The sequence below is a fragment of the Heterodontus francisci genome, unplaced genomic scaffold (assembly GCF_036365525.1).
Source record: "Heterodontus francisci isolate sHetFra1 unplaced genomic scaffold, sHetFra1.hap1 HAP1_SCAFFOLD_250, whole genome shotgun sequence".
Classification (NCBI taxonomy): domain Eukaryota; kingdom Metazoa; phylum Chordata; class Chondrichthyes; order Heterodontiformes; family Heterodontidae; genus Heterodontus; species Heterodontus francisci.
This window is the reverse complement of record NW_027142149.1, coordinates 935,705-945,252: the sequence shown is the minus strand read 5'-3', so window position 1 is coordinate 945,252 and position 9,548 is coordinate 935,705.

Below are 9,548 nucleotides of genomic sequence, written 5' to 3'. Positions count from 1 at the left end.
GAGAGTGTCAGAGAGTGATAGTGTGTCTCTGAGAGTGTCTGAGAATGTCAGAGAGTGTCAGAGAGTGACAGAGAGTGATAGAGAGTGTCAGAGAGTGTCAGACAGTGTCAGACAGTGTCAGAGAGTGACAGAGAGTGTCAGAGAGTGATAGTGAGTCTCTGAGAGTGTCTGAGAGTGACAGAGAGTGCCAGAGAGTGACAGAGAGTGATAGAGAGTGTCAGAGAGTGTCAGACAGTGTCAGAGAGTGACAGAGAGTGTCAGAGAGTGATAGTGAGTCTCTGAGAGTGTCTGAGAGTGAAAGAGAGTGCCAGAGAGTGATAGAGAGTGTCAGAGAGTGTCAGAGAGAGTCAGCGTGTGATACAGAGTGTCTGAGAGTGTCAGAGAGTGATAGAGTGTGTCAGACTGTGTCAGAGAGTGATAGAGTGTGTCAGAGAGTGATAGTGAGTCTCTGAGTGTGTCTGATAGTGATAGAGATTGTCAGAGAGTGTCAGAGAATGTCAGAGAGTGATAGAGAGCGTCAGAGAGTGATAGTGAGTGTCAGAGAGTGATAGTGAGTGTCTGAGAATGTCAGAGAGTGTCAGAGAGTGTCAGAGAGTGTCAGAGAGTGACAGAGAGTGATAGAGAGTGTCAGAGAGTGTCAGACAGTGTCAGAGAGTGACAGAGAGTGTCAGAGAGTGATAGTGAGTCTCTGAGAGTGTCTGAGAGTGACAGAGAGTGCCAGAGAGTGACAGAGAGTGATAGAGAGTTTCAGAGAGTGTCAGACAGTGTCAGAGAGTGAAAGAGAGTGTCAGAGAGTGATAGTGAGTCTCTGAGAGTGTCTGAGAGTGACAGAGAGTGCCAGAGAGTGATAGAGAGTGTCAGAGAGTGTCAGAGAGTGTCAGCGTGTGATACAGAGTGTCTGAGAGTGTCAGAGAGTGACAGAGTGTGTCAGACTGTGTCAGAGAGTGATAGAGTGTGTCAGAGAGTGATAGTGAGTCTCTGAGTGTGTCTGATAGTGATAGAGAATGTCAGAGAGTGTCAGAGAATGTCAGAGAGTGATAGAGAGCGTCAGAGAGTGATAGTGAGTGTCAGAGAGTGATAGTGAGTGTCGGAGAGTGATAGTGAGTGTCTGAGAGTGTCATTGAGTGTCAGAGAGTGATAGAGAGTGATAGAGAGTGTCAGAGAGTGTCAGAGAGTGATAGAGAGCGTCAGAGAGTGATAGTGAGTGTCAGATAGTGATAGTGAGTGTCAGAGAGTGATAGTGAGTGTCAGTGAGTGATAGAGAGTGATAGAGAGTGTCAGAGAGTGATAGAGAGTGTCAGAGAGTGTAAGACAGTGTCAGAGAGTGATAGTGAGTGTCAGAGAGTGTCAGAGAGTGATAGAGAGTTTCAGAGAATATCAGAGAGTGATAGAGAGTGTCAGAGAGTGATAGTGAGTCTCTGTGTGTGTCTGAGAGTGTCAGAGAGTGATAGAGAGTGATAGAGAGTGTCAGAGAGTGTCAGAGAGTGTCAGAGACTGATAGAGAGTGTCAGAGAGTGATAGAGTGTCTGAGAGTGTCAGAGAGTGTCCGAGAGTGACAGAGAGTGATAGAGAATGTCAGAGAGTGTCAGAGAGTTTCAGAAAGTGTCAGAGAGTGATAGTGAGTGTCAGAGAGTGTCAGAGAGTGATAGTGAGAGTCTGAGAGTGTCAGAGAGTGTCAGAGAGTGATAGTGAGTGCCAGAGAGTGTCAGACAGTGTCAGAGAGTGATAGTGAGTGTCAGAGAGTGTCAGAGAGTGATAGTGAGTTTCTGAGAGTGTCAGAGAGTGTCAGACAGTGTCAGAGAGTGATAGAGAGTGTCAGAGAGTGATAGTGAGTCTCTGAGAGTGTCTGAGAATGTCAGAGAGTGTCAGAGAGTGTCAGAGAGTGACAGAGAGTGATAGAGAGTGTCAGAGAGTGTCAGACAGTGTCAGAGAGTGACAGAGAGTGTCAGAGAGTGATAGTGAGTCTCTGAGAGTGTCTGAGAGTGACAGAGATTGCCAGAGAGTGATAGAGAATGTCAGAGAGTGATAGAGAGCGTCAGAGAGTGATAGTGAGTGTCAGAGAGTGTAAGACAGTGTCAGAGAGTGATAGTGAGTGTCAGAGAGTGTCAGAGAGTGATAGAGAGTTTCAGAGAATATCAGAGAGTGATAGAGAGTGTCAGAGAGTGATAGTGAGTCTCTGTGTGTGTCTGAGAGTGTCAGAGAGTGATAGAGAGTGATAGAGAGTGTCAGAGAGTGTCAGAGAGTGTCAGAGACTGATAGAGAGTGTCAGAGAGTGATAGAGTGTCTGAGAGTGTCAGAGAGTGTCCGAGAGTGACAGAGAGTGATAGAGAATGTCAGAGAGTGTCAGAGAGTTTCAGAAAGTGTCAGAGAGTGATAGTGAGTGTCAGAGAGTGTCAGAGAGTGATAGTGAGAGTCTGAGAGTGTCAGAGAGTGTCAGAGAGTGATAGTGAGTGCCAGAGAGTGTCAGACAGTGTCAGAGAGTGATAGTGAGTGTCAGAGAGTGTCAGAGAGTGATAGTGAGTTTCTGAGAGTGTCAGAGAGTGTCAGACAGTGTCAGAGAGTGATAGAGAGTGTCAGAGAGTGATAGTGAGTCTCTGAGAGTGTCTGAGAATGTCAGAGAGTGTCAGAGAGTGTCAGAGAGTGACAGAGAGTGATAGAGAGTGTCAGAGAGTGTCAGACAGTGTCAGAGAGTGACAGAGAGTGTCAGAGAGTGATAGTGAGTCTCTGAGAGTGTCTGAGAGTGACAGAGATTGCCAGAGAGTGATAGAGAATGTCAGAGAGAGTCAGAGAGAGTCAGCGTGTGATACAGAGTGTCTGAGAGTGTCAGAGAGTGATAGAGTGTGTCAGAGAGTGATAGTGAGTCTCTGAGTGTGTCTGATAGTGATAGAGATTGTCAGAGAGTGTCAGAGAATGTCAGAGAGTGATAGAGAGCGTCAGAGAGTGATAGTGAGTGTCAGAGAGTGATAGTGAGTGTCTGAGAGTGATAGTGAGTGTCGGAGAGTGTCAGTGAGTGTCAGAGAGTGATAGAGAGTGATAGAGAGTGTCAGAGAGTGACAGTGAGTGTCAGTGAGTGATAGAGAGTGATAGAGTGTGTCAGAGAGTGATAGAGAGTGTCAGAGAGTGTCAGAGAGTGTCAGAGAGTGTAAGACAGTGTCAGAAAGTGATAGTGAGTGTCAGAGAGTGTCAGAGAGTGATAGAGAGTTTCAGAGAATAACAGAGAGTGATAGAGAGTGATAGAGAGTGATAGTGAGTCTCTGAGTGTGTCTGAGAATGTCAGAGAGTGTCAGAGAGTGACAGAGAGTGATAGAGAGTGTCAGAGAGTGTCAGAAAGTGTCAGAGAGTGACAGAGATTGTCAGAGAGTGATAGTGAGTCTCTGAGAGTGTCTGAGAATGTCAGAGAGTGTCAGAGAGTGTCAGAGAGTGACAGAGAGTGATAGAGAGTGTCAGAGAGTGTCAGCCAGTGTCAGAGAGTGACAGAGAGTGTCAGAGAGTGATAGTGAGTCTTTGAGAGTGTCTGAGAGTGACAGAGAGTGTCAGAGAGTGATAGAGTGTGTCAGACTGTGTCAGAGAGTGATAGAGTGTGTCAGAGAGTGATAGTGAGTCTCTGAGAGTGTCTGATAGTGATAGAGATTGTCAGAGAGTGTCAGAGAATGTCAGAGAGTGATAGAGAGTGTCAGAGAGTGATAGTGAGTGTCAGAGAGTGATAGTGAGTGTCGGAGAGTGATAGTGAGTGTCTGAGAGTGTCAGTGAGTGTCAGAGAGTGATAGAGAGTGATAGAGAGTGTCAGAGAGTGTCAGAGAGTGATAGAGAGCTTCAGAGAGTGATAGTGAGTGATAGAGAGTGATAGAGAGTGTCAGAGAGTGATAGAGAGTGTCAGAGAGTGATAGAGAGTGATAGAGAGTGTCAGAGAGTGTCAGAGTGTGTAAGACAGTGTCAGAGAGTGATAGTGAGTGTCAGAGAGTGTCAGAGAGTGATAGAGAGTTTCAGAGAATATCAGAGAGTGATAGAGAGTGTCAGAGAGTGTCAGAGAGTGTCAGAGACTGATAGAGAGTGTCAGAGAGTGACTGAGATTGTCAGAGAGTGTCAGAGTGTGTCAGAGAGTGGTAGAGAGTGATAGAGATTGTCAGAGAGTGTCAGAGAGTGAAAGAGTGTGTCAGAGAGTGATAGTGAGATTCAGAGAGTGTCAGAGAGTGATAGTGAGTGTCAGAGAGTTTCAGAGAGTGATAGTGAGTGTCAGAGTGTGACAGAGAGCGATGGAGAGTGATACAGAGAGTGTCAGAGAGTGATAGAGAGTGTCAGAGGGTGTTAGTGAGTGTCTGAGAGCGTCAGAGAGTGTCAGAGAGTGATAGTGAGTGTCAGAGAGTGTCTGAGACTGTCAGAGAGAGTCAGAGAGTGTCAGAGAGAGATATAGAGTGTCAGAGAGGGTCAGAGAGTGATAGTGAATGTCTGAGTGTGTCAGAGAGAGTCAGAGAGTGTCAGAGAGTGATGGAGTGTCAGAGAGTGTCAGAGAGTGATAGAGAGTGTCTGAGAGTGTCAGAGAGTGTCCGAGCTTGACAGAGAGTGATAGAGAATGTCAGAGAGTGTCAGAGAGTTTCAGACAGTGTCAGAGAGTGATAGTGAGTGTCAGAGAGTGTCAGAGAGTGATCGTGAGAGTCTGAGAGTGTCAGAGAGTGTAAGAGAGTGATAGTGAGTGCCAGAGAGTGTCAGACAGTGTCAGAGAGTGATAGTGAGTGTTAGAGAGTGTCAGAGAGTGATAGTGAGTTTCTGAGAGTGTCAGAGATTTTCAGAGAGTGATAGTGAGTGCCAGAGAGTGCCAGACAGTGTCAGAGAGTGATAGTGAGTGATAGAGAGTGTCAGAGAGTGATAGTGAGTCTCTGAGAGTGTCTGAGAATATCAGAGAGTGTCAGAGAGTGATAGAGAGTGATAGAGAGTGTCAGAGAGTGTCAGAGAGTGTCAGAGAGAGTCAGCGTGTGATACAGAGTGTCTGAGAGTGTCAGCGAGTGATAGCGTGTGTCAGACTGTGTCAGAGAGTGATAGAGTGTGTCAGAGAGTGATAGTGAGTCTCTGAGAGTGTCTGATAGTGATAGAGATTGTCAGAGAGTGTCAGAGAATGTCAGAGAGTGATAGAGAGCGTCAGAGAGTGATAGTGAGTGTCAGAGAGTGATAGTGAGTGTCGGAGAGTGATAGTGAGTGTCTGAGAGTGTCAGTGAGTGTCAGAGAGTGATAGAGAGTGATAGAGAGTGTCAGAGAGTGTCAGAGAATGTCAGAGAGTGATAGAGAGTGTCAGAGAGTGATAGTGAGTGTCAGAGAGTGATACTGAGTGGCGGAGAGTGATAGTGAGTGTCTGAGAGTGTCAGTGAGTGTCATAGAGTGATAGAGAGTGATAGAGAGTGTCAGAGAGTGTCAGAGTGTGATAGAGAGCGTCAGAGAGTGATAGTGAGTGTCAGAGAGTGATAGTGAGTGTCAGTGAGTGATAGAGAGTGATAGAGAGTGTCAGAGAGTGATAGAGAGTGTCAGAGAGTGTCAGAGTGTGTAAGACAGTGTCAGAGAGTGATAGTGAGTGTCAGAGAGTGTCAGAGAGTGATAGAGAGTTTCAGAGAATATCAGAGAGTGATAGAGAGTGTCAGAGAGTGTCAGAGAGTGTCAGAGACTGATAGAGAGTGTCAGAGAGTGACTGAGATTGTCAGAGAGTGTCAGAGTGTGTCAGAGAGTGATAGAGAGTGATAGAGATTGTCAGAGAGTGTCAGAGAGTGAAAGAGTGTGTCAGAGAGTGATAGTGAGATTCAGAGAGTGTCAGAGAGTGATAGTGAGTGTCAGAGAGTGTCAGAGAGTGATAGTGAGAGTCAGAGTGTGACAGAGAGTGATGGAGAGTGATACAGAGAGTGTCAGAGAGTGATAGAGAGTGTCAGAGGGTGTTAGTGAGTGTCTGAGAGCGTCAGAGAGTGTCAGAGAGTGATAGTGAGTGTCAGAGAGTGTCTGAGACTGTCAGAGAGAGTCAGAGAGTGTCAGAGAGAGATATAGAGTGTCAGAGAGTGTCAGAGAGTGATAGTGAATGTCTGAGTGTGTCAGAGAGAGTCAGAGAGTGTCAGAGAGTGATGGAGTGTCAGAGAGTGTCAGAGAGTGATAGAGAGTGTCTGAGAGTGTCAGAGAGTGTCTGAGCGTGACAGAGAGTGATAGAGAATGTCAGAGAGTGTCAGAGAGTTTCAGACAGTGTCAGAGAGTGATAGTGAGTGTCAGAGAGTGTCAGAGAGTGATCGTGAGAGTCTGAGAGTGTCAGAGAGTGTAAGAGAGTGATAGTGAGTGCCAGAGAGTGTCAGACAGTGTCAGAGAGTGATAGTGAGTGTTAGAGAGTGTCAGAGAGTGATAGTGAGTGTCTGAGAGTGTCAGAGAGTGTCAGAGAGTGATAGTGCGTGCCAGAGAGTGCCTAACAGTGTCAGAGAGTGATAGTGAGTGATAGAGAGTGTCAGAGAGTGATAGTGAGTCTCTGAGAGTGTCTGAGAATATCAGAGAGTGTCAGAGAGTGATAGAGAGTGATAGAGAGTGTCAGAGAGTGTCAGAGAGTGTCAGAGAGTGACAGAGAGTGTCAGAGAGTGATAGTGAGTCTCTGAGAGTGTCAGAGAGTGCCAGAGAGTGATAGAGAGTGCCAGAGAGTGATAGAGAGTGTCAGAGAGTGTCAGAGAGAGTCAGCGTGTGATACAGAGTGTCTGAGAGTGTCAGAGAGTGATAGAGTGTGTCAGACTGTGTCAGAGAGTGATAGAGTGTGTCAGAGAGTGATAGTGAGTCTCTGAGAGTGTCTGATAGTGATAGAGATTGTCAGAGAGTGTCAGAGAATGTCAGAGAGTGATAGAGAGCGTCAGAGAGTGATAGTGAGTGTCAGAGAGTGATAGTGAGTGTCGGAGAGTGATAGTGAGTGTCTGAGAGTGTCAGTGAGTGTCAGAGAGTGATAGAGAGTGATAGAGAGTGTCAGAGAGTGTCAGAGAGTGATAGAGAGCGCCAAGCGAGTGATAGTGAGTGTCAGAGAGTGATAGTGAGTGTCAGTGATTGATAGAGTGTGATAGAGAGTGTCAGAGAGTGATAGAGAGTGTCAGAGAGTGTCAGAGTGTGTAAGACAGTGCCAGAAAGTGATAGTGAGTGATAGAGAGTGTCAGAGAGTGATAGTGAGTCTCTGAGAGTGTCTGAGAATGTCAGAGAGTGTCAGAGAGTGATAGAGAGTGATAGAGAGTGTCAGAGAGTGTCAGAGAGTGTCAGAGAGTGACAGAGAGTGTCAGAGAGTGATAGTGAGTCTCTGAGAGTGTCAGAGAGTGCCAGAAAGTGATAGAGAGTGTCAGAGAGTGTCTGAGAGAGTCAGCGTGTGATAGAGAGTGTCAGAGAGTGATAGTGAGTGTCTGAGAGTGTCAGAGAGTGATAGAGTGTGTCAGACAGTGTCAGAGAGTGATAGAGTGTGTCAGAGAGTGATAGTGAGTCTCTGAGTGTATCTGAGAGTGATAGAGATTGTCAGAGAGTGTCAGAGAATGTCAGAGAGTGATAGAGAGCGTCAGAGAGTGATAGTGAGTGTCAGAGAGTGACAGTGAGTGTCTGAGAGTGATAGTGAGTGACCGAGAATGTCAGTGAGTGTCAGAGAGTGAAAGAGAGTGATAGAGAGTGTCAGATAGTGTCAGAGAGTGATAGAGAGCGTCAGAGAGTGATAGTGAGTGTCAGAGAGTGATAGTGAGTCTCTGAGAGTGTCTGAGAGTGATAGAGATTGTCAGAGAGTGTCAGAGAATGTCAGAGAGTGATAGAGAGCGTCAGAGTGTGATAGTGAGTGTCTGAGAGTGTCAGTAAGTGTCCGAGAGTGTCAGAGTGTGATAGAGAGAGATAGAGAGTGCCAGAGAGTGATAGAGAGGGTCAGAGAGTGCCAGAGAGTGTAAGACAGTCTCAGAGAGTGATAGTGAGTGTCAGAGAGTGTCAGAGAGTGAGAGTGAGAGTCTGAGAGTGTCAGAGTGTGTCAGAGAGTGTCAGAGAGTGATAGAGACTGTCAGAGAGTGATAGAGTGTGTCAGAGAATATCAGAGAGTGATAGTGAGTGTCTGCGATTGTCAGAGAGTGTCAGAGAGTGTCAGAGAGTGTCAGAGAGTGATAGAGAGTGTCAGAGAGTGATAGTGAGTGTCTGAGAGTGTCAGAGAGTGATACAGAGTGATAGAGAGTGTCAGAGAGCGATAGTGAGTGTCTGAGAGTGTCAGAGAGTGATACAGAGTGATACAGAGTGTCAGAGGGTGTCAGAGAGTGATAGAGAGTGATAGAGAGTGATAGAGAGTGTCAGAGAGTGTCAGAGAGTTTCAGAGAGAGATAGAGAGTGATAGAGCGTGGCAGAGAGTGATAGAGAGTGATAGAGAGTGTCAGAGAGTGTCAGAGAGTGTCAGAGACTGATAGAGAGTGTCAGAGAGTGACTGAGATTGTCAGAGTGTGTCAGAGAGTGATAGAGATTGTCAGAGAGTGTCAGAGAGTGTCAGAGAGTGAAAGAGTGTGTCAGAGAGTGATAGTGAGATTCAGAGAGTGTCAGAGAGTGATAGTGAGTGTCTGAGAGTGTCAGAGAGTGATAGTGAGTGTCAGAGTGTGACAGAGAGTGATGGAGAGTGATACAGAGTGTCAGAGAGTGTCAGAGAATGATAGAGAGTGTCAGAGAGTGACTGAGATTGTCAGAGTGTGTCAGAGAGTGATAGAGATTGTCAGAGAGTGTCAGAGAGTGTCAGAGAGTGAAAGAGTGTGTCAGAGAGTGATGGCGAGATTCAGAGAGTGTCAGAGAGTGATAGTGAGTGTCTGAGAGTGTCAGAGAGTGATAGTGAGTGTCAGAGTGTGACAGAGAGTGATGGAGAGTGATACAGAGCGTCAGAGAGTGTCAGAGAGTGATAGTGAGTGTCAGAGAGTGTCTGAGACAGTCAGAGAGAGTCAGAGAGTGTCAGAGAGAGATATAGAGTGTCAGAGAGTGTCAGAGAGTGATAGTGAATGTCTGAGAGTGTCAGAGAGAGTCAGAGAGTGTCAGAGAATGATAGTGTGTCAGAGAGTGTCAGAGAGTGATAGAGAGTGTCTGAGAGTGTCAGAGAGTGTCCGAGAGTGACAGAGAGTGATAGAGAATGTCAGAGAGTGTCAGAGAGTTTCAGACAGTTGCAGAGAGTGATAGTGAGTGTCAGAGAGTGTCAGAGAGTGATAGTGAGTGTCTGAGACTGTCAGAGAGTGTCAGAGAGAGATAGTGAGTGCCAGAGAGTGTCAGACAGTGTCAGAGAGTGATAGTGAGTGTCAGAGAGTGTCAGAGAGTGATAGTGAGTGTCTGAGAGTGTCAGAGAGTGTCAGACAGTGTCAGAGAGTGATAGAGAGTGTCAGAGAGTGATAGTGAGTCTCTGAGAGTGTCTGAGAATGTCAGAGAGTGTCAGAGAGTGTCAAAGAGTGACAGAGAGTGATAGAGAGAGTCAGAGAGTGTCAGAGAGTGTCAGAGAGTGACAGAGAGTGTCAGAGAGTGATAGTGAGTCTCTGAGAGTGTCTGAGAGTGTCAGAGAGTGCCAGAGAGTGATAGAG